Below are 21703 nucleotides of genomic sequence, written 5' to 3'. Positions count from 1 at the left end.
GTAGTAATGCATGCTATCTTACTCATACTCATCATCATGACATATATGCATCATATGCAAGCTGCCCGTCCATGTCGGAACGGTGTGATAATCAATAATATTATCCCGCGTCCAGGCCTCCCCCATCCGGGGTACCATCTCATGCCGCCCACTAGTGGTGTCTGCCCACGCCAGTAGGTCGTGGTGTATCCGTATCGCCGCCCGCCGAAGCGGTGTCTGCCCGGCCAACTAGGCCCGGTGTGAATGCAATCATGACATGCTATTTATAAAAATACTTATACAATATGCTTACTAAAACATACTTGTTATTATACATGCATAAAGGCTTTAGATCGGCTGTATTCCGTCGAGGTGACGTAAGGTCGTGTACCCTCGATTCTATTATGGCCATACATGAATACTCTGCCTCACCTTGAAAGGATCAATGTATAAGGTGAGTGTGTACAAGGAACAATATCATTTACGTCGTGGGAACATCATATCATGTTTCTTGACTCATATAGCTATTTATGATCTTAAACACTTGGCTTTCCGGGTAGAGGAGAATCAGGGAAAGAGAGGAAATCATGTCATGGGATTCATGCCATAGAAAGAAAAGGGTCTAGTCTCATATACCTTGGTCGCCTAGCTAGGCTATCGCTCACTTGCCCTCCTTCAAAATCACGTCGTTACCTTCATAAGAGAATTCGGATCAACATTAGTAAACTAACTACAAGAACGCATCGCTAATTCTAGGAAAAGTTGGGCAGCGTCTCCTTTGCTCATACTACTTTTCTCACGTTCTATATCAACTCCCAATATTCATAATATTATTCGCAATATCATAATCGACAATCGTCATTTACGTGCGTTTAGCAAAATCCACCATTTTCCTCCAATTTCCCCCATATTTAACCTTATGACTCGTCTTGGCGTTTTCATGCATTTAATGCCTGTTTCATGATATAAAAATCATTTATAATGTATTTGTACTCACAACACTTCAATATTCATAGTTCAATTCCACTATCATTCATTTATGTCACTATTGACTCAATAATGACCCATTTCTATGTTCTTCTACATTTCAAGTGTCTAAGCTTTCCAATACTTCAAACAACATGGAATAATCATGAAACTTACCTTGGATGATGGTTGAATAATCCTTAAGTTGAAATACATCAATTAGCCAAAACCCTAGTGCCACCTTCTTTGAAATTTCTTCACTTAGATGATCCTTTGTTGTGTTCTTACACTTGATTCCATGAATTTGGTGGTGTTGACCTTGATGTTCCCTTTGATTCTCTTTGATTCTTATGGATGAGATATTTGGAACGTTCTAGAGGTCTCCTGAGTTGTCTTGATGAAAAATGGAGTGAAATGAGTTTAAGTCCCTTTTTAATAATCACAAAACTGACTTTTAATGAAAAATTGTCGAGATGAACAGTGGTCGTAAACCACCATATACGGACCGTATTTTGATTTACGGTCCGTCCTCCATGGACGTATTTAATCATTTCAAAAACAGAAAGTTTTGGCTGAGGAACATGGCATTTTACGACCTCGTTTACGGTCCGTAAACCAGTTTACGGGCCGTAAACTGGGTCGTATTTAACCATATCAACACTGGGCAGAACTTGAGATTTTTGGCAAGCTGAAAGACGATTGCACTATACGGTCCGTAAATCACTTTACGGGCCGTATAGTGCCATATACGACCACTGGACTGAAAATTTTTCGCGACTTTCTTATTTCCAAAAATTCTTAATTAGCCATTCCCGACTTAATAAAACATCATTCACTCAAGCCCTTCATAGTTCTACTCATCACACAAGTACGGAAAAATTTCCGAGGTGTAACAGTACCAACGGGTATGTGTATCCCCGCAACCGACATTGCAGCATATGGAAGCCATTAATCGAACAAGGTAACGAAGTTCAAGTGGCGATAATGGTACGAATGTTACAAGGTAAGGATCTTACTCCAGGTTAGAGTTGAAAAGTCCTAATGCAATAACATCGGGGAAAGGAAGAAAGTGAGTATATCTAGGAAGAGAAGAGATTAGAATGTCTTGAGAAAAGGCGAGAGAAGTGAGAAATGAGGGGGAGTGAAGCTTCCAAGGGAAATGACCAGCAAAGCAAGGGACTATTTGGATAAAATTTAGGAGTAGGTGTGAGAGAAATAGGGTATGATAGCACGGACAGGAAATGAACGTACAGAATTAGGAGAACAAATACTGGTAAGTAAGATTGAAAGGAAGTAACCACGAAGAGGAAGGGGAAGTGAGGAAGAATGAACAGGTTCGGTAACAATGTTAGGGGATTCTCAGTTCTTGAGAAGAAATCGAGGAACTAAAGGCACGGCCAAGCAGACATAATCACCATGGGAAGGGAGGAAGCCCTCCTAAAAGATGATTTGGAAGTAAAACGGATCTGCAACTCAAAAAGGATATTCTATGAACTTTAGGGTCAATGTTATAATATAAGGAAAGGAGAAGAGCATTTAGGAGTAAAGTAACTGGAAATCTTTAACCCCGGGGGTACACAGAATGCTTTAGCGATTTAGCTGTAAGAAACCGATCAATCGTTGAGATAAGAATGAGGATGATGGGACGACACAAGCGATTAAAAAAAAATTAATGGCATGGGACAAGAGTTCCGGTAAAGGCCGAGGGGTTCGGGCATAGAGGGAGTAGAATGAAATGTAAGGAACATGTATGGAAGACAATTCGGCCATAGTGTCAGGAAGAATTGTGAGTAAATGAGTCAAACGGGTAGAAGGACTAACAGTGGATGGAAGGGCATGGAATAGTGACGGGACGGTATGGTATAGGCCTAGATGGAAGGAGAACTTAGGGCAGAAAGAGATTTTCATTGTAAAAGGGATTCGCACTCGTAACGAAACACTCCAAAGCTTCCTAACCCAGGAGTAAAGGATGACTAATGGAAATAGGCATTGTACAAGTAAAGGAAACTATGAGGACTAAAGGAAGGAGAAGGTTAATGAATCAGTAGGCTTGCCCAAGGGAAAATAAATTGAAAGTATAAGGCAAAATTTATGTAAAAGATGCAATGATGCGATCATGAAACCGAATTTGTATGTGTGTGCACAAGTTGTAGTATCATAAAGAAAGATGAAGACTCGATAAAATAAGAAAGGAAAAGGTGTACTTTGTGAGGATTGCATGTTAAGGACAAAACCAGACAGAACACTAGAAGGACTATGAAGCATAGCTGCGATGCAAACGAATAGTTAAGGAGAATTATGGGACAAATGAGCTAAGATAATGGAAAGACGAGTCATGGGAATGGATGGTGTTGAATATCAACTTTCTATGGTACAGTATAAACATAAATAGGAATTCAAAACCTAGAGCAAGGAGAGTTTCAAGGATATTTAGAAGGTAGTCGTGGAGAAAGACTAGGGCTAAAAGAGCGTGGTATAGTCGAACACTCCTTAAGGGGCTTAATGAATTCTGATGTCCCCATTAATTCATTAACCTAGGGGACTACTAGTCATGAGAGGTAGAAGTGATAAGACAATAAAGAAGCCATTAGGATTGTATCTGATATGTATAAGCATTTTTTATTTGACACAACAACTCAACTAGCAAAAAAAAAAGAAAAAGAAAACAAGTTAAACAATGCGATGAAGAGAACTCCGACATTATATAGAAGAAAGGAGTTGAAGGATTGCTAAGGTCGGACAGATGACTATCAAAGACGGTTAACACTCAGAGGTTACAGTATATAAAAACATCCTTTAAAAAAAGGGGGGGGGGGGGAGAACAAATTCAGTTTTAAGATGAGCTAAAATATTCCGAAGCTTAAGAAAAGGGAAATCTTAGCACTAGAAGAGATGAAAGTTTTAGCAAGAGGAATAAGTATAGGGAGTTCAATGATCTCCAAAGAAAAGGGAGATAGTGTGCCTATGAATAGCAAGACAGCAGTTCTACCTAAGATTAGAAAGTACCTCGCACTCAACAGAAGTATGACTCTATATGGGTTATTGTGGATAGGCTGACAAAGTCAGCCCATTTTCTTCCAGTCAGGATTACTTATTCAGCTGAGGACTATGCGAGGTTATACATCAGGGAGATAGTGAGACTTCATGGGGTTCCCACATCTATTATATCGGACAGAGGAGCTCAGTTTACAGCTAACTTCTGGGGATCATTTGTGAAGGGATTGGGGACACAGGTGAGTGTTAGCACAACATTTCACCCTCAGACTGACGAACAGGCTGAGCGTACTATTCAGACTGTAGAAGATATGTTGCGAGCATGTATTATTGACTTCAGAGGTAGCTGGGATGATCATTTGCCACTTATTGAGTTTGCTTATAATAATAACTACTAGAGAAGTCATATGCAGATAATCGACGTCGAGAATTAGAGTTTCAGATTGGTGATTGGGTATTCTTGAAGGTGTCACCCATGAAGGGTGTGATGAGATTCGGCAAGAAGGGTAAGCTTAGCTCGAGATACATTGGACCTTATCAAATTATTCGTAGGGTAGGGAAGGTTGCCTATGAGTTGGACCTACCATCTGATTTGGAAGCGGTACATCCAGTTATTCATGTATCAATGTTGCGTAAATGTATCGGTGACCCTTCTAGAATATTTCCTGTAGATGATGTCCAGGTAACAGAGAAGTTGTCTTATGAGGAGAAGCCCATAGCTATACTTGATCGCCAGGTTAGAAGGTTACGTACTAAGGATGTGGCTTTCGTCAAAGTATTGTAGCGAAATAATAATAGGGAAGAGGTGACTTGGGAAGCTAAAGACGAAATGAAGAATAAGTATCCTTACTTGTTCCGTATGCCTGCAGGTAATCTAATTCCTTACTTGACTGTATTTATTGGTAAATGAGACTACAAAATAATGTGGCCCTGGGAGGCATCTGTGGGTTACTGAATGCAGGTTGGTAGGTATAGCTATAGAGGAGACTGCCAAATTTTTTATAAGACTCTATAGAATAGTTTAACATTCGAGGACGAATGTTCTTAAGGGGGGAAGGATGTTACATCCCGTACTTCTGTACGTTGGATTAATCGTAAGTTAACCGACATAAGCTCTGAGGACAAGATTGAGGTTATAAGTATTTATGTTGTTCCACCCCGTAAGAGTCCGTGCTATTTGACTTAAGACAAAATGAACGAGTTAAGAAAGTTCAAGGGAAGTTAATCGAGTTAGTAAGAATATCATTATATATATATGGTTGCCTTAAGTATCCCGAGGTGACATGGCAACCTAAAGGATTTGGAATCGTGTCATGAGTACGTACACGAGGTAATGCGAGTGCCCTTTTAAATTATTTGAGATTATTAGTAATGATATAGAAGATGGACAAAAGATATGAATATACTTTTGCGATTGGAGTTTCGTTGAAGCTTTGTGAGTTCTCTAGCTATGTTAAAGGTTATTGTGATTCTCCAGACCCTTCGAGACACGTGTATGGATTGTTATGGATGTATATTAGTATGTATATATATGTATAAGAGGTTACATGAGGGTTGGAAGAGGATTAGAAGTTAAACGAAATGAATCGGAACAACTTCAGTAAAATCTCGAACCAGATTTTTAGCCCATATTGTTTGAGGCATATCTCCTAGTATATGAGGAGTTTTAAGGTTTTTTGAAAAGCCTAAAATGAAGTTCATCGAGTCTAGTTTCCAACGCAACAAACCGCTCGTCAAGATGATATCGGGATAAGGAGTTATGGATGATGCAAGTTGGGCTGGCGGGGCAGCAAGTTGAGATCCAACCCAAACATTTGCATTTCGGCCCATGAGTATATTTCGGCCCATGAGGCCCATTAACATTAATATATATGGAAAATTCATTTGAGGGCTGGTCATTTTCATCTAGGAACTTCCAAAACATTAGAGAGAGAGGGAGAGAACTTCTAGGCTAAGAAAGCCATTTTGATCAAAATCCGAGCCCCAAATCCCGAAGCTCATGAAGAGAAAAGCGTTGTACGTCGCGTTGCCTTCAGTTTGAGCTAATAATCAGCCAAAAAGAATAGTATTGACGTGGTTTTTGCATACTTAAGGTAATATTAAGGTCCCTTTTCATTGTTAATAAGTTTATTTAGTGTTTTAACGGATTAGAACGGAGAAAATAGCGTTATAAGCTCGTTTGTTGTTTTGTTGAGATTTATTGATTGGGGGCGGTTTTAGTTGAATTAAATGGATGGGATTAGCTGATTTATGATGTATATTAATGGTTGGTATTGTTGTTGATGATTCAATTGAATTGGATTTTCGGGATTGTCCAGTTTATAGAGGAAATGCTGCCCGAATTTCATTAAGTTCCGTTCGTATACAAATTAGATAGTAAGTGGTGTAAATGGTCTAATCGTGATATTATCATCGTGATTGTAGACATACAGACTCGAGGAGTAGACGTTGGGTGATTAGGTAGATTGTCAGGTATGTAAAGCTATCCCTTCTTTCTTTTTAGCATGGTCTATACAAAACAAACAGATGACGAACATATAATCTTGAAAAGAGCTTCTATTCTTAGAGATACTAGAATGGCTAATGTTCTTGATTTCCAGAAGCTATTTCATTATGTCCTGATACGTGTCTATGATTCCTGAATTCCTATTTTGATATAATCCATAGTGACATTCGAGGGTGCTCCCAGGTTATTCAAGGAGTTCAGAAATAATTTTATGAGTCTCACTTGCATTTTGACTCCAATGAATTCTAGTTCTCAATTGTACTTGACGTGACTGTTGTCTTGATTCTCAAGTGTTAGTTCATTCTAATTATTCTATTGAGTCTCAGATGATGATTTAGTTTGCATATGGTTGCTCATGATATTCTGCTCGTGAATGCCGTTAATATATCATTCACCGAGTCCCGGGACGGGTATGTATTCGTGCACAGTTTCATTGCATTGTTCACCGAGTCCCTCACTAAAGGGCCGGGTACGGTATATATATGATTATTTCACCGAGACCTTCACTAGAGGGCCGGGTACGGTATATATATAATTATTCACCGAGACCTTCACTAGAGGGCCGGGTACGGTATATATGTATATGACTTCTTTCACCGAGTCCCATAATGGGCCGGGTATGGTATATGATATAGTTGTGCATGATTCTCATCTCGTAAGGCACAGGTGCATTGGTATATTTGATTATCATATTTGCCTTCTGTTATCTTTTATTCAGTCTTGATCTTCTTTATGGTATTTCATGCTTTATATACTAAGTACATTTCTCGTATTGACACCCTTTCTTCGGGGGGCTGCGTTTCCTGCCGGCAAGTACAAACACTCAGTTTGGTGATCCTCCAGCTTAGGACTTCCGCTCAGCTGTGTGGAGAGCTCCATTGTTCCGGAGCCTAAGTCATTTTGGTACAGATGCTTTGATATAGACTTATGCATATCCAGGGGTACGGCGGGGCCCTGTCCCGTCATATTTCACCATGATACTCTTAGAGGTCTGTAGACATGTGTGGGTTGTATATGGGTTTTGGTCAGCTATGTCGATATGGTTCGTTTTGGTATTTCCGTATGTAGTGGCAGCCTTGTCGGCTTGCATATTATGTTATGTTTTAGTTAGCTGTGATTCCTCAGGAGACAGGTTCATTATGATATATGGTGTTATGAGTCTATAGTTTGCTTTTAGATGTTTCCATACTGTACTTAGTTTCAGTCTGACTATATCTAACAGGTTCGTATATGAGTGTCCAGCTCGAGCACTAGTCATGGCTCGTCGGGTTGGGTCTTGAGAAAACGTTAATTCACCAAATTTTGTTTTAACTAATAAAATGTCTTCAGTAAGTTTTGTTTTTTAAAATATATCACATTAGTCTACATCAAATTTAAAACAAGTTGCTACAACTTTTTTAAAGTAATCGTCAATCAATAACTTAGAAATTTGGTTAGTGGATCTCCGTATTTGATTGAACAACACAACTAAAATGCCTTTTTTCCTTGAAGTTTGTATCACACATAGGAAGCTATTTGCTGAACAATTCCCAGTTTTACCTGTGATCAAAATCAATGGACAGAGAACGGATAAAAAGATTAGAATGCCTTCTGTTGGTGAAGAACCAAAAATAGAACTTGATGTCAATATGTAGTGACTACTAGAAGGCATATCTAGAATTTTCCGATCGCTGTCAACATATGAATAGAGAATTTTATATGACAGAAGTTGTTCAAGATCAAAATTATGAACTGTCATATAACTCAGCTCACTGGAGAGGAGACAGCTCCATTTGTTTTCCTTCAAATATGAACTTGGTCGAGAATATTCAACTCTGAATGATTTTGGGACATAGTAATTATATCTCTACTCTTTTGCCCTCAAGAAAAATGAAAAAGAGAGGGATTTTATCATTTTTCAAAAAAATAAAGAGAATAGGGTACAAGTCATTAAAAAAATAGGATAGGGTGCAAATTGCAAAAGAGGATATACGTTAAGGGTGCAAAATTCAAAGAACTCGATTCTCGATAACTAATTACTAAAAACTTGTCAGCCTATATGACAACGGTCCATGAACTCACACAACAACCTTAATGTGTACTTCATGTCATGGGATCTAATAGTGCAGGATCAGGATAAACAGATAGACTATGCTGTATAGGATAAAATTTCTCAACTGATGAAACACCATGTTCGAAATACAAAGACACTGCTATCTAATATTATCAAATTGCATTTTTTTTTAAAACTGACATAAAAGCATTAGAATATAACATATCAAGGCAAGGGAAGTTTTAACTGGCAGATTACCTCCACTTCTATAAACATTGAAACCCTCAAACAATACAAAATAAACTGGATATTATCAGACTGGACCTTCTCTGTCAAATTTTTAACCTGCAAAAATAGACCACAAGCAAAACCTTGATCCATCTACGGAAAAATACCAGCGTAAAAATGTATTAATATATTTTCTTCTAACATGGACATATACAAGAGCAAACAAACTGCAGCGGGAATATATTATACTCTTGCTCCACTTAATAATTTTGCAGAGGCCACATGCTGCTTTAACTTAAGCAAGTACATGTCTAACAAAATCAATTTATTGGTAGAGAAGAAAAACCATCAAATAAAGGGAAAATACTAATTGACTTCTATCCTCCTTCAATCATCTCATCCATAACTGGTAAACATACACATTACTCACTCATCTTTGTATTTATCATGCTACCACTATGACACATATGCATTCTCATCGTTTGTTCTGCATCAGCTAGAAAGCCTAGTAGCTCTTTGATATAAATAAATGAATAAATAAAAGCATAACAAAGAGGTTTAATGCTTAAAGCAGCACAAATAAATACATATGAAGAAACAATAGATTACAACAATAAGCAAGCAAGATAGTGGTACAGAGAAAACATAAATGATAGTTGGAGTCCACAAGCGACGAGTGTATATGACAATTTGTTAAATGCTTTTCTACATTAATATTACAAGATTAAAACACTTTTAAATGAACATCATGACTCAAAAAGGTACCAGCAACTCCCTGAAATTTAGAGTTGCATTCTTAATTGAAAACATAATGAACTGGAAAATAAAACACATGAACTGAAGATATACCAAACTAAATTCACGCGCAAATTGCCAATTTTACTCTATTTCAAAGATAATGATTATTGTTGGGAATTCCTAGAGAAGGTGAACCACTGACTGCCTGCAATCAAGAGGGTGAAAAGTCATGTTAAGTCTTTGAAAGAACCGGGATTTTAAAAAAAATGCACGTGAAGTTAAATGCCTTCGCGAAACATGTTAAATACATAACTGATTTTATTCTTTTAGATTAGTGGAGACATCTCTCCCTGGTGTTTCTTCGTAATTCATGCATACGAAACTAAGAGATAACTTTATAATCAACCTTAACATTGCAGTTTTTAACATTGCAGTTTTTAACATTGCAGTTTGATGTGTATTCGTCACTTCAATTTCATTCCAAACAACAGTGAACTCAAGATTTAGTACGAAATAGACTCCAAACAGAATTTGGCTAAAAGAATTGAAACCTAGCTTCTTAAACATCAACTCTTTTCAACCCCATAATAAGAGGACAAACAACAGATGACTCTATTGATCATTTGAAATATCCACGATACTCACTTTTTTAGCTCATCAAATATTAAATTATTAGGCATAAAAATATCACCAAATCTTCATAAACACCTTCAAAATTGACAAAAACAATATGACAAAGTACTAATTCAGGTACAAAACATAACATCCATCTGTTGCTTCTAAGCCTAAGAAATTCAATGAATCACATATTTCAGATCTAAACCTTTGTTCTTGGCTTTGGCCACCTATTTCCAAGAAACCCATAAAGCAAATAGTGAAAAACAATAACCAAAATGTTCAAAGAAAGAATTTTTCCTCAAATCAAAAGAAACCCAGAAATTGATTTGTCCCAAAAAGGAGACTAACCTCAAATCAGCAACATATATGTACCTGAAAATAGATATACAAATTACCAATAGGGTCATTTGTAGTTTTAAATTTTTAGTCCAAAATTTTCGCAGAGTTCTCAAATCTTCACCAAATTTGAGATACAAACTCTAAACCACAATAAGAGTAAATAACAAATATATATTGGAACAAAAACAACTATTTCATAGAAACCCATTTGTCTAATTTTTAAGCATTCCAAAAACCCTTCAATGTAATTTCTGATTTGAAGTACAATCATAGTACCACTAAGAAATCAATCAAAATTGTAGATAAAGTGGGGAACTTACCTATACTAGCTGTAGATCTAGGTGCAAAAAGTCCTTATTTCATTACTGGAGAAGAAAAGCCTCAGTTCCTCATTGGAGAAGAAAACCCTGCACTAAAGAAACTGAAGTGTTTACATAGAGTGGCATTGTTTTATTATTCAGGATTTAATTTTTCATTAAAAAAATTAATCTTTGGCAGGTCTACTAATATTATTGGAGGGAAATATTGGGAGAAAATAACCGTCACAATAGCTATTTCTTCGATAGAACCATTTCCATAGAGAAATCTGCTGCAACAATTCACATAAACGTTACTATATGTACCTCTATAGCAACGGTTCTTGGACTAATGCAACAGTTTAATTGTAGAAGTGTTCCGTTAGGTAAAAAGGGATACTGGCAATGGGTTTAACCGTTACAACAAATGTTCTATTGTAACGGTTTGATAACCGTTACCAAAAAACTGTTGCTATAGGCCTATTTTCTAGTAGTGTAATCCTCCGAATATACCTACTATTTCATCTCTCACAGTCTAACCACTACCCTTATCTGGTTCTTATTCCGTAGATGCTGGCGAGTCCCGGTGAGCTGACTCACAAGATCATATTCTTCTCAATTCCTCAGAAGACCCCACACCCTTTGGTGCCCTATTACAATACGAGGTCCAAGGATCAAACGATCTAGTCAAAACTTGTGCTTCCCTCCTTACCTCTCGCTCAACTAAGTCCATAAAGGAAACTGGAAATATTGGAGCTCTTCGTTCCTAGGCTCCTCTAATACCAACGAGGTAAGAATCCCCCACCATGGTGACTCATCCCGCATCTCAAACGGATCTGTCTCGACAGAAGACATCATCTCATATGGGTCCATCTCAATAGAAGACACAACCTTAGACGGGTATGTCTAAATAGAGTAACTTGCTCCCTCTCTCGGATCATCTTAGTCTTTTCCGTAAAAGTTATCTGCCGACTATAAAACCAACAAAGGTTAGGGTTAAGAATTTTATTTCCTATGATTCGGCTCTATAGCACGATCTAGGATAAGAAAGAAAGATAACCATCTTAAATGACCTGCAACCACCTGTTTATAAGTGTGGCGTGCAACACACCTTTAAATAAGACTCTACTAGACACGGCTTGTAGACATCCCTAGGACAAACCTGCTCTGATGCCAAGTTCATCACGTCCTAAATCTGGAGAGGCGTGGCTGGCACCTGGTACCACACTCGGTCTGAGTGAACCACTCTGAATCTGTAACTCTGGAGGGGTAACCCTCAACTTAGAACGACAGGGCCTACCTGCACAAAGACAACACCAACAAGCCAGCAAGGCCATCACACTGGAACACTATATATATGACTTATTTACAAGCATATAAAGGAATCATAATTGTATCATGGTCGGGACAGGGCCCCGGCCTACCTATCATATCTGTAAGTACAAAATAAGGACTCCAAAAGACTTGGCAACTCCGAACAAGGGAGCTCACCAATCAGTTGATATCAGATCCTGTCTATTGGGGAGGTTAGTCTATCTGTACCTGTAGGCATGGATTCAGCGCCCCCGGTAAAAGGGACATCAGTATGAAATAATGTACCGAGTATGTAAGGCAATCGATAACTAAAACAGAAACTGAACTGAAAATATAATAGTCTGGAGGCAAAAGAATGCCCTGAATACCTCACCTGACCTGTCTCATATGAAATGCAATACAATAATATCATATATCTCACTGACCAAGTGGTCAGGCAACTGTAAAATCTCACTACCCATAATGCCAGTCAATCTATCTCACTGACCCGTTGGCCAAACAATCTGTCTCACAGACCCGTCGGCCAGGCAATCTGGCTCACTGACCCGTAGGCTAGGAAATACTATCTCACTGACCACTAGGCCAGGCATAGCTATCTCATTGACCCGTAGGCCAGGCATATATGTCTCACTGACCCATAGGCCAGGCATATCTTTCTCACTGACCAAGTGGCCAGGCTAAAAAAAAAATATGTATATCATATTATATATCAAGTGCAAACCGAAATATATGAAGTTCTTAACTTGTCTCTTTCTAGCTCTTCTACTAACAGTGAACTAAGGAGCGGATAGAGATCCCTCAGAAGATATAATACCACATCTAGAAGTGTTACACTCCTATGACAACTGAAAACAATATTTCTCTTTCTTTAAAATTCAATAAACGCTTACTACCTATGGATCATGCAAAGAAAAGAAGGGATAGCCATTACATATGTTACACCTCAAAAAATTTCACACCGTAAGTAAACTAGCGTAAGCTAGAAGAAGTCATGGAATCCTTATAAGGTTAAGGAGGACTTCTAACAAGTGCTAAGCAAGTGTCTAAAGGTTCCGGGATCAAGCGAATTGAAATAATTAAGTACGGGATAAAGTACGGCCGGTACATTTTGGATGTACTTTACCTGAATTTTCCAGAATATTGGAAATTTTGACATTCCGAGTACGGACTGGATGTATTGGATGTACTTTGAAGTACGGCCCGTACTTTGCTTGAAATTTCTAGAAAATTGAAAGTCGGTGGACTTTTTTTTTTCTAGCCTACAAATAGATTTTCCCACGACTTGGGCCTCATTGATTCACCAAAATAAATCCCTAGTAACCTTTTAATCTCTCTCAAACATCCATAAACATCGCAAATCAAATCAAGGGAATATCAAGCCATAAAATCCTCAACTAGTTCATAGAAAGTGTTAGTTCTTGCTTCTAGATGAAGTTATGGTGAATAAGCTTGGAGTAAGTTGGTGTGGCTAAAGTTCTTCAAGTATAAGGTATGTTCTTCATCTTATTTCTTATGTTGAGTTGATTTGAAGGTTAAACAAGTCTCATAAGTGAAAGAAGTTATGGAGAAAAGTCATAAAGTGTTGTGTTGTAGTTGATATTGAATTTGAAAAGAAGTATTGGATGGATTTGAGTCTGGTTTGAACGTAATTTCTTGGGTAATTGTTGATGTTGTTATTGATGTTTGGGAGTTATTTTGGAGTTTGATGGAAGTAGGTGGTACAGGGGAAATGCTGCCCCAATTTCGTTAGTTTACCTAATAGTTTAGTTTGACCATATACGAGTTTCAACGACTTAATCTTAGTGTGAATCATTTTGAATATATATTTGCAAGCTTGGAAGGATAGACATTGAGTTGTTAAGTAGAAGACGAGGTATGTTAAGGCTGTCCCTTTCTTTCCTATGGCATGATCTTGTTAATACAAACCTATACAAATTATATCTATAATGTCCCTATTCCTAGAAATACTAGAATTTTATGGTTCTTGATGTTCTTAGGATATTATTGATTTTTGTCTCATGATTATTGATCTTATTTTATGATTATTGATCTCATCTTATGGTTATTTATCTTATTCACTGATGTTGATCTCATCTTATGATTATTGTTCCTTCAAGGTGAGATATGTTCATGATGATAGCTCCATAATGATAATCGGAGGTTTACCGACCTTACGTCACTCTGATTGATTTATAGCTTTTATTTGGGCTCTCATGCATGCTTTATATATATATATATATATTGCTATTTTCTCACACCGAGCCGGGCTATAGTCGGCCGGGTAAGGTACCTATGAAGCACACAACTGCAGTTGGGTACGGATAACACCGAGCCTATCATGGCTGGGTACAGATAACACCGAGCCTATATGACCGGGTACGGATGACACCGAGCCTATTATGGCCGGGTACGGATGACACCGAGCCTATTATGGCCGGGTACGGTATTATGATACATGTATACGTATGAAAATGTTTATTTTGTAAAGCCAAGCATGCATGACATCCGCCTTAAGAGTCATTCAGATGTACAGGTTAACTCTCTTATCTCTTGTTACTTTCATATATTTATTATGTTGCTATTCGTGCCTTACATACTCAGTATATTATTTGTACTAACGTCCTTTTGTTTGTGGATGCTGCGTTCGTGCCCGCAGGTAGACAGGGAGATGGTACATATCCTTAGGCTACCTACTCAGCATTTGTATTGGAGCACTCCACTTGTTCCGGGGCTGCAGTTCAATTGGTATGATTCTTTTATGTATATATGGGCATGGCGGGGTCCCGTCCCGTCCTTAATATTTTAGGTTCTCCCTGTAGAGGCTCGTAGACCGATGTGTACAGCCAGATGTCCTATGACCTTCTTCGTCCATACCTTGTTATATCATTTTGACAAGCTTGTCGGTTTATATATATGGGCTCAGTTTGATGACACACACACACACACACACACACACACACACACACACACACACACACACACATACATATATATATATATATATATCCTTTGGGCTTGCATCCCTCTTAGCTTATGATATTTTTGAGTTAGCTATATGGCCCACTCAGATGTGACTATCAGATGTACATTTTGAGGTGCTCGGTAGGTTAGCTCCGGGTGCCCGTCATGACCCTCCGGTTGGGTCATTACAAAAGTGGTATCAGAGCAGTTCGTCCTTGGGTTTGTCTACAAGTCGTGTCCAGTAGAGTCTTGTTTATGGGTGTGAAGTACGCCACACTTATAAATAGGAGGCTGCAAGACATTTAGGAATAATTGACCTTTCTTTCTCATCTTAGATCGTGCGATAGAGCAATGTTATGAGGATTCCCTTTTTCTAACTATATGCTATGATTTCAGTAATGCCTAGGACGATGAAAGCATCAACCACCCAGAAGGGCAAGTCAGTGGCAGGTAGAAGAACTAGACGGGTATTGCCTATAGATGTTGTGGAGGGCGAATGTCACGACCCGACCGCTGAGTCGTGACGAGTGCCTGACCATTACTGACCAAGCACCCCTGTACTTGCCTGTACATTCCTGGCTAAGTGGGTGGCCTATAAGACTTATGGCGTAGCTATGCTGACTCATATAATAACGAAATCAAGAACTATTAGTCGTATAGGCATGTATGCATATATACTGGAAATAACAGTGCAGGCCTACAAGGCTGCTACATATGTTGTACCACAAAAGGACGAGAGCCGACATGGCTATATCTTGGCTACTGCACACATCTGTCTACAGTCCTCTACTGGAGTACCAAACTGTTGAAATGGCGGGACAGGGCCTCGCCGTACCCGTATACATATACATCTAAACATAACGTACCAAAACAGACAGTAGCTCCGGATTGAGTGGAGCGCACCAACAATAACTGAGAAGAGGCTCTACTAGGCTGGGTCGCCCCTCTGTCTATTTGTACCTGCGGGCATGAACGCAGCCCCCCGAACAATAGGGGAGTCAGTATGGATAATGTATCGAGTATGTAAGGCATAAGAGTAATATACACATAGGAATCATGAAGACAATTTGAAAGTCATAAACTAAACTAGACTGAATACATCTGTATGTCTGACTGTCTGAACATATCTATATGAATGCATCTATATGTCTAACTATCTGAACATATATGTATATCTCTGCTTACTAAAAATGCCTCTGAGGGCGTATGACATGCAATGCATCGGTCATAGTGCCGAGGAACGTACGGCCCGATCCATATCCCATCATCAAACAGGCCCCTTTGGGCATAATAGCATAATGGCCCCTTCGGGCATAATAGCTTAATGGCCCTTTCGGGCATAATAACCATCATCACTGTGCACCTGCTGATCAGGTGGTAATGCGTATATAACGCCTTGCCCTTTTCACATACCCCATATATATATATAATAATAATAATAATAATAATATACATAATATACGCGTATATAACGCCTTATGGTCACGGGTCAATATGCATGTTATGTATATTATTATATATATACATAATATACGCGTATATAACGCCTTCTGGTCACGGGTCAATATGCATGTATGCAACTGAATGCAATGCATAAACATAAACTAACATTATCATGATACAACGTTTAGGACCCATGAACTGAAGGAATAATCATCATAGAGGGGTACATGACCATCAATAACTGAGATACTCCTAATACTTCTAAGAGTAGAGTAATATGGAGACTCGATTCTCGTTGTTTGCTCATATCAAAGGATCATGCCAAAACGAAGGAAAGGGAAAGCCTTAACATACCTTTCCGGTCGCCTTAACTCTAACTACTGCAAGTTTGTCTTTCTAAGCTCGTCAATCTATATTTAAGAAAATTAATACTACTATTAGGACCGTTATCAAACGCTTACCCTAAGCCCTTAAATTAATCCCTTTTAAATTCTGTCAAAATTCGGGCAGCATCTCCCCTGTTTATATGCCTAGCTCGAAATTACAATTCAGTAACCAACAATAACAACAAAAAGACCAACATCAACCATGTTATTCGCAATACCAAATACTCCATAAAACCTCCAATATAATATTTATCTACATCTCCACCAATAGTATTATTATACAGCTATTTAACGGTTCTATCTCCATAAATAAATCAAAATTAACATTAATATTAGGAGATTCATACCTTAATCCTGATAATATCGCTATATCTTCACTTTTTTCACCTTAAACTTGAACCACACGTGTTGCTATATGATTCTATACTCACAACTATACGTTGCCTGGATCGGAATTCGGGAATTATAGCTGATTTAGGCTTGAAATTTGGGTTTGGGAGTTGGGGAACTTTCTAGAAGATTTTGGAATAATTTGGAAGAGGTTGGGCTGAAAAAAAGAGAGGGAAAGCCCCTTTTATATTGGTTCAAATTCGGGTCAGGTATTGTAGTTGTACTGTAGCACGCGTTTCTGTTCTGTCATCCGAACTTGTAACATCCGTAATCTTCTACTCCGATGTCCTATAAATGAGCGGTTTATTGCGTTAGAGACTAGACTCGACGAACTTCATTTTAGGCTTTTGAAACACCTTAAAATACTTCATATGCTGAGAGATATTTTGCCCTCAAGTTGGACCAAAATGTTCACACAAAACTTTACCCATCCTTTCTCCAAAGTCGTATTACTCCATTTCTTCCGCTCATTTCTTTATAAAACCTTCCGGTATACCCTATATACATCCTTTACTCCTTAAATATACTTAATAATGCTTTCTCCTTATATTCCAAAGTGGTTTTACTTAACCATAACTTAACGTACTTACGTTTCAAATTTGATAAGTGCTTCTTCGAAGATACGGGGTGTAACAACGAGTCTCAGAATGAGGTTCCATCTCAGACCTCTTATACTCCGTCCATTCCAGAGGAGCACGGAGGAGCTCCAGTCCCAGCTGCAGCTCCAGTACCCCCAGTTTCTCCACCGGATGCCTTAGGCCAGGAGATGAGAGAGGTTATTCAGTTGTTGACCTAGCTAGTAGCCACTAAGGTCCAGCGATAGGCTACGGGTCATGGTGACAGGGCTGTTAGTGCCAAAGTTTGAGATTTTATTAATTTAGACGCTCCAGAATTCTTTGGGTCGAAACAAGATGAAGACCTGCAGAACTTGATTTATAGGATGTTGAGGACATTGCGGGTGATGGTGAGTCAGTAGAGTTAGTTTCCTATAGACTACGAGATGTTGCTGTTCATTAGTATGATATTTGGATGACTTCTAGAGGGGTTAATGCGTCCCTGTGTTCGGGAGTACAGTCTTCGTTTTAATTCATTGGCTAGATATGCTCCAGCTATGGTAGCTGAGATGGAGGATCGTGTTTACCGATTTGTGAAAGGATTGGGACAATATTTGATTGATGACTGGAAGATGGCTTCCCTTATGATAGGTATGGATATTTATCGCATTCAGGCGTATCTCAAAATCTTGAATAGAGTAAGTGTCATGACCCAACAGGAGGGCCATGACGGGCACCCAGAGCTAACCTACCCAGCACCTCGTAACATACTTCTCATAATCATATCTAGGTGGACCACAAAGGATAACTCATAAATATCAAAATCTATAAGGGCATGAGTCCAAAAGATGTACATAAACATCTATATAATCATCATCAACTATGCCCATAGGCGCAAGCCCACAAGGCTGCCAAAAATGATATACAAAAATATGAACCGATGAGGTTATAAGACATCTAGCTATATATATTTGTCTACGAGCCTATACATGGAGTGCATGGAATCATATGAACAGGACAGGACCCCTCCATTGCCATATGTACACAAAAGAATAGTACCAGCTAAACTGTAGCTCTATAACAAATGGAGCGCTCTTGTGTAATCTCCGGTAAAGCAGTCTTGAGGTCTGGTCCATCTCCCTATCTGCCTGTTAGCATGAACGCAGCGTCTACAAATAAAAGGACCTCAGTACGAATAATTTACTGAGTATGTAAGGATTAAATAACAACATAATGAAAATAAGGAAGAACCATAAGATAGGAGAAATAACTTGTACATCTGATTGCCTCTTAAGGCGGATATCATGCATGCTTAACCTTCTAAAAAAACATTTTCATACATATATAATATAAGTGTTAGTGCTGCGGAACGTGCAGCCCAATCCATAAATCATATCATCTCGCGTCCAGGGCATCTAGCATCTGGGGTAACAATATAACGTACCCACTGCAGTGATGTGCATATCTACGTGCCGTACCCGGCCGACTATAGCGCAACTCGGTGTAAGAAAATAGCTATATATATATATATATAAAGCATGCATGAACGCCCAAGTAAAACGTTACTACACTATCGGAGTGACGTAAGGTCGGTAAACCTCTGATTACTATTATGGAATCATAATCATCACTATATCTCACCTTGAAAGAACAACTACCATAAGATGAGATCAACAACAAAGAATAAAATCAATAATCATGGAACATGTTCAATAATATCATGAAAACATCAAGAACTATAAGCTTTGGTATCTCTACAAATGGAATCATCATCATGGAGGTCATTTATTAACAATGTCATAAGAACCTTGAGAGTCATAAGCTTCTAGTACTTTTAGGAATAGGGACATTATGGATATCATATGTAGGTTCGCAATAAAGGAATCATACCTTAAGAAAAAGGGTTAGCTTTAACATACCTTTATGTTTCCTTAACTACTTCAAGTTCTCCTCCTAGGCACGCAAATCTATATTCAATAGGATTCAAACAAAGGTTAAGTCTTGGAAACATAAGTTCAAACTAAAATAACTAATGGGCTAGAGGAATTTGGGAAGCACTTCCCCTATTTCATCGACTTCCACCAAATTCCAAAACAACTCCCAAACAATAATAACATCCATAATACCAACAACAATGTCAACAATTCCATATTTACGAAATTATATACAATTTACACCTAAAACAATCCAAAACTTCCATCCAAATTCCATTCATAATCAACAACTACAACACAATGTCTCAAAACTTTTCCTACCACAATTTTCTTCACCTTTATGACTTACTAATCTCAAAATCAACTCAATATAATAAATAAAGAGAGAACATACCTTAATCTTTAATAAACCCAACTCACCCAACCTTGTTTGCTACCAAAAGTATCACAACTTTAACTAAACGCAAGGAATATCACAATCTATAAGCTAGCTTAGGGTTTTTAAAGCTTGATTCTCACTTGATTTAGCTTAGGATGTGTATGGATAGTTAGAGAGAGTAGAGAGAGCTTGAAGAATCTAGAGAGTTCTGTTTTTGGGTTAAAATAATGACCCAAGTCATGGCCCTCTTAATTTATATAACAGAGAAAATTTCCCACCGCCTGAAATTCGACGGTAGGGTCGACGGTCCGTCGACTAGCAACCGTTGAGTGACGACAGCCTCTGATTCTCATAGAGCTCTTTGACGGTGTATATTGACGGTTGATCAACTTGTAGCTATCGAGTTGCTCAGCTGTCATACTCAGTTTCTCTGGTCCATTCCCCCTCTAATCTTCCCGAAACATGTTGTACATAACTCAAACTCTAGCATATGTGGAATAGTCTGGTAGAATCTCTTATAACCTTGACAACAACCTCACTTACTAACTTCACGTTCATTATCTTATGGCGAAACTCAGCGTATAAAATGTGGGGTATAACATTCTCCCCCCTTAAGAATATTCATTTTCGAATGTTAAACTCTTAGGGATTTTGCAAAAAATTTGCCAGAGTTTCCCCTGTAACTATTCCACTGCAATCATCACAACAACCCAAAATATACAATGCCTCACAGGGCTACAACAATAACAGCATTAATGGCCCCACACGACTAATAAATCACAAAAAGAAAGCATTATGCACCTGAAGGCAATGGTTTCTCTGTCTGAACCTCCTCTGGAAGTGGAAACAATTGTGGATACCTCGACCTCATGTCTTCTTCAGCTTCCCATGTCATTTCTTCCTTATTCTTGTTCCTCCATAGAACTTTAACTGAAGCTATATCTCTAGTCCTCAATCTCCGAACTTGTCTATCTAGGATAGTAATAGGAACCTCATCGTAAAATAGTTGCTCCGTAACCTGAACATCATCTACAGGCATAACTCTGTAAGGATCTCCAATGCAGTTGTGAAGCATTAACACATGGAAAACTGGGTAGACTGACTCCAAGTCTGAAGGTAGATCTAATTCATAAGCTACCTGGCCCACTTTGCATACAATCCTGCAGGGTCCAATGTATCGATGGCTAAGCTTACCCTTCTTACCGAATCTCATAACGCCTTTCATCGGTGACACCATCAAGAATACCCAATCATTGACTTAGAATTCTAAATCTCGTCGGCGATTGTCCGCATAAGACTTTTGTCGACTTTGGGCTGTCCATAATAGGTCCTGAATAAGCTTGACCTTCTCCACTGCTTGCTTGATCAAATCTGGCCCTACTAATTTAGTCTCTCCCACTTTGAACCATCCAATTGGTTATCTACACTTTCTCCTATATAAAGCCTCATACGGAGCCATCTGAACACTGGAATGATAACTATTGTTATAGGAGAACTCAATAAGCGGCAAATGATCATCCTAACTACCTCCAAAGTCTAACACACATGCCTATAACATATCCTTGAGAGTTTGAATGGTACGCTCAGCTTGTCCATTAGTCTGGGGATGATATGCTGTGCTAAGACTCACCTGAGTCCCCAAACCC

The 21703-nt window shown here is 38.5% G+C and overlaps 1 long non-coding RNA gene across 1 annotated transcript; it reads right to left on the bottom strand.

The window, feature by feature from the left end:
* Window positions 1–8706: 8706 nt before the first annotated feature.
* LOC132621151 (uncharacterized) lies at window positions 8707–10896 on the bottom strand. Its single transcript, XR_009575443.1, has 3 exons — window positions 10721–10896; window positions 9555–9648; window positions 8707–8822 (listed from the first exon to the last, which is right to left on the bottom strand). It is a non-coding gene; the product is annotated as an uncharacterized LOC132621151 (long non-coding RNA).
* Between the last annotated feature and the right edge of the window lie 10807 nt (window positions 10897–21703).

The sequence above is a fragment of the Lycium barbarum genome, chromosome 2 (genome assembly GCF_019175385.1).
Source record: "Lycium barbarum isolate Lr01 chromosome 2, ASM1917538v2, whole genome shotgun sequence".
Classification (NCBI taxonomy): Eukaryota; Viridiplantae; Streptophyta; class Magnoliopsida; order Solanales; family Solanaceae; genus Lycium; species Lycium barbarum.
Note: the sequence above shows the minus strand (reverse complement) of the source record. Positions and strands in the feature narration are given on the sequence as shown.